We start from the raw sequence: 4,562 nt of genomic DNA, 5'->3' as shown, positions 1-4,562 counted from the left end.
TGTCCTTAACGCCCAAACTCAAAGGACAGGAGGTGCCAGCTGGCTACAGGGTTTGCATGGAGCAGGCAGAACCAGGAGCTGGATGCTTTGAGTGCCACATCAGATGTCTCTATATCCTTCCAAAGGACTTGCAGATGCTTGGCCCCTTGCTGCCCTAACAGCACGTTGCCACAGATCCCAGTGCTATTTTCTATGTCCCAGCAATCAAGCCCTGAGCATAATGGCACATAAAGTATTTTTCATTTCAGAGCTAACTCATCTGTGCTCAAACGTCCTGGCCTGAAGAACTGTACACAAATCCAAAGCAAACCAAACTTGAAAGGGAGGCATGTCAGTATTCCTCAAGGAGCCAACCTTCACCAGATAAGACCTCAACTGGTTATAATCAGCCAATGCATCCCATTAGCCGTGCATGCATGGACACAATCAACCTATTCAGTATGTAGACATCTATACACTTTCCTTGACCCAAAGCAGACAGCGTTTGCAGACAAAGCCAGAAATGACTGCTGTTTTTCCAATGGGGAGTGGGGTTCAAAATGCAGAGCACCTACCATATGCCAGCCCTCTTGGCATGAAGGTTTTGATTAGTGCAGATGATCAGATTAGAGTGTCGGATGGCAGTGGGAACCCTTTTCCTCTAGAAGATGAAGAAGGTGGGTTTGCAGAGATGCTGCCTTGGTTGGTGCTAAGTCACTCACCCTCGGTGAGGGTTTCAGACCGTTCAACTCTACGTGGGCATGCGAGCTGGGGAAATTCTCCATCGGGGGAAACCAGGTAGTATTGCACACATTGGAGGACATAGTTATTTATTTAGGGAAAGAAGATTTTATTTCTTATTCCGTCAGATGTGCTCTAGGTACAGAGTGTATCTGAACTGGGCTCTTCGTATAATTATTGCATTTCTAAGTTGGGGAGGACTGATCGAGTGTCATGAAATGTGCTACATATCTTGGTGTTCAAGCTTTCTACACATGGTTATCCTCCCTGGAAGAGCAATTCATGGGCCATTTCATTTTTTTAAAAGGGTAGACTGGTGTTTTCATCAGAGCTGGATATTCAACATGGCTGGTGAAGAAAGTCAGGTTGGGTTAGGAAGAGAGAAGTTGAGCTCTGCCCAAAACATGGGTGAATTATCCTTATTCTGCAAAACAGGTCCTACTCAATATAAGTAAAAATACGTAAATAAAAAGACCCACTTTCTAAAAAAATTTCCTTTTGAAGCTGAATGACAGGAATCTATTGGAAAAATTAAAATACCTTCCAAGTCCCTGGGGCAAGACCTTTTAAGCGGTATCCACTGCCCTCTCGTGGAGACTATGTGAACAAAAGCATCCCGTTGACCTGTTGCAAAAAAAAATGTCTTCCTGGCTATTACAGATGAGTTGTTGCCAGCAGAAAGAGAGAAGAAAAATACATCTGCAAATGTTTCTCATCCATTTACATACTTGTTCCATCATCCGCAAAACCACAATCAGCAGTATCGGCAAATATTCTAATGGGTCGATTTGCAGTTCAAGTGACTATTAACTCAATTGTTTCTTCCACTTTCCAAAGATCAAGTTGTCATTAAAAAAAAAAAAAAAATCTTAATGGTCAATCCCATCTGTTTGAATCTATCTGAGCTACTTATCATTCAAGAGTTTTGCAAGATCTGCAAGGTTCACCATGTAATATAATCCACCAGCAAGAACAGAATAGCCTGATATCTCTAAAAAATTTAACAACCATTGAAAATATCTTAACAAGCTCAGACCCCTGAAGGCCACAGAGAGGAGAAGCAGAGTTTTCCTTGCCTTATTCCGCACGATGACAATTTACTTCCCTCAATCCTGGTCGCACAAGCAGATTTCAGAACTGAAAAAGAATGTGGCAATACTTACTTGTTGAACCCACAGAGCCAGAAGGATCTGAGCTCACTTAGAGAGCCAGGGACTTTCCAAAGCGTTGGGAAGAAGCCCGTACAGAAGGCAGAACATGGGGCAACCAGGCTTCTGCTGGGTGTTGTCCCTTTGGAGACCAGCGTGTTATAAGGAAGAGACAAATGTATTGCATTCTAAATGGTCTTCCCTGGGCTCATCTGACCTCAAGGTCCTCAAGACGGATGGAACAATTGTGCCTTTGGGGGACACTTGGCAAGGTGTGGAGATATTTTTGGTTCTCATAACTTGGGAGGCAGGTGTTGCTGACATCTCCTGGGGGGACATCAGAGATGATGCTCCATGCCCTGAAGAGCCCAGGACACCCCACCCCAGAAACCCATCTCCCCCCAGATGTCACAACTGCCGAGGTCACTCGTGCTGTCTTAGCACAAGAGACTCTATCTACCTACCTATCCACCCATCCAACTATCCCGATGTCTATCCATCCAATCTGATATCTATCATCTATGTATCCATCTATCATCTACCTACCTACCTATATACCTACCTAACCATCCATCCATCTCTATCTACCTAGCTACCTACCTATCCATCCATCCATCCATCCATCCATCCATCCATCCATCATCTATCATCCATCCATTTATCCACTTATCTATCTACCTATTCCTCCAGCCAGCCAACCATCATCCATCCATCTAGCCACTTTTCTATCTAACCACCCATCCATCCACACATCCATCCATCCATCCATCCATCCATCATCTGTCCAACCTGATATCTATCATCTATCTATCCATCTATCATCTACCTACCTACCTATATACCTAGCTACCTATCCATCTATCTCTATATCCCTAGCTACCTATCCATCCATCCATCCATCCATCCATCCCTATTTCCATCTATCCACCATCCCTCCATCTGTGGCAGTTACTGTAACCAGGGTGACTTTATCCCCAGGGGTCATTCGGCAATGTCCAGAAACATTTCTGGTTGTTGCAACTTCAGGTACCCCTGGATTGCCATGGGTGCAGGGGTGCTGCTCAACACACCACAACACAACACACAGAATAGCTCCATCACAGTGGACCATTTAACCCCATGTAGCTGACTCTTGAATGAGGCTGAGAAAGGCTGATGTAACCATGACTTAGACTCCATTCATTATCCCCACCTGGAAACCCCAGTAGACAATGAAAGCAAAGGCAGACTTCATGCAAAAAATGAAAGAGTTGACAAAATGCCCTACAAAGGACAGAAAGCTTCTAACTCAGGGCTCATTCCCTAAACAGTAGCACCTCCCTGAGCTGGGCTTTTACTGATTCTCCAGGTCAGACTTCCAAGATGGGAATCCTCATTTTACCAAGTTCCCTAGCAATTTCTATGCACATCAAAGTCTGGGAACAAGGCGACCATGCATATTTAACATCTTCTGCAGAGCTGAATCCATGGGGGGATAAAGCATGCATGGATCTCAGCCTGGGCCGCCCTTCAAACCACCTGGGGAGACTGAACACCTGGGTCTGGGCAATGAGTCTTTTAGATGGTCATTAGGTGACTCCCAAAATGCAGTCCAAGTTTGAGAACCAGTGTTTTAAGAAGTGTCATGCCTTCGAACCCAAACCCCACCCCGAAGCAACTAAGTCAGAATTGCTGGGGGCGAGTCCCAATTTAGTTGGGTTTGGAAACCTGGTGGTTCTAATGCATGGTAAGGGGGTGAAAACTACTACTTCATTGGTTCTCAACTTGACCTTGCTTGTGTCAAATCATCCAGAGGGTCTGATAAACAAAGATGCTGAGACCCACCCCAGATTTTCTGATTTTTAGCAGGTTTAAAATGGGACCTGAGAATCTGCATTTCTCAGAAGGTCCCAGGGGTGTTTGGGCTACTGACTGTTTCTCACTTTTTTCCAAAGTTGAAAGTTTCCTTTACATAGACACAGTTCTCCAGGGCAGCTCCAGAGGACTGGAAAGCAAATGACTTTGTAAAATGGAAAATATGGATAGAACTTCATTCTATATTATTTTAGGAAATAAGAGATCATTATCTGGCACCGCAAACTTGAATCCCAATAGATATTAAGGCTTCAAACATGAAGAATAAAGAGAATGTGCTCAAAATTGCCATGTGGAGATGGTCATGTGTGCTTCCTGCCTTGCATCTGTCTGCAACTGAAACCATATTTCCAAGACCCACGGAGTTTTGCAATCCTTGCATTGAGCCTCGTCAAAGAATTTCAACCTAATTCTTTCCTTTGAGCTAACAAAATAAATCATATGCAAGGGGAGAGGGGTGGCGGGGGGTGGTGAGTAGATACACGGGGTGAATCCCTTCACAGGGAGTGAGCTCAAGGAAAGGTCACACACATTCTACACATTCAATGTATCTCTCTGCATTGAACCCACACAGTCACAAAAGTTTCAGATAACCCCAGGACCTCCTTCCCTGAGACATCGCCAACAGCCAGCACCTTCACGACCACCATCCCGCCAGGGATGAATGGTTTGCGTGTGTGCAGGGGACGACCCAGGTTTTGCCGCTGCTGAAGCTCAGAGAATGCAGAGGGGTCGTCGTCAAGAAAAGGAATTCCAACATGTCTTACTCTTGGAAGATTTGCCAAAATGTACAGCTGTGTGAATGCATCGCTTGGGCCCCTTGGAGAGTCCTGGAAAATG

Source organism: Mustela nivalis (assembly GCF_964662115.1).
Source record: "Mustela nivalis genome assembly, chromosome: X".
NCBI classification, from domain to species: Eukaryota; Metazoa; Chordata; class Mammalia; order Carnivora; family Mustelidae; genus Mustela; species Mustela nivalis.
The sequence above is the reverse complement of the archived record's forward strand: the minus strand, read 5'-3'. Positions refer to the sequence as shown.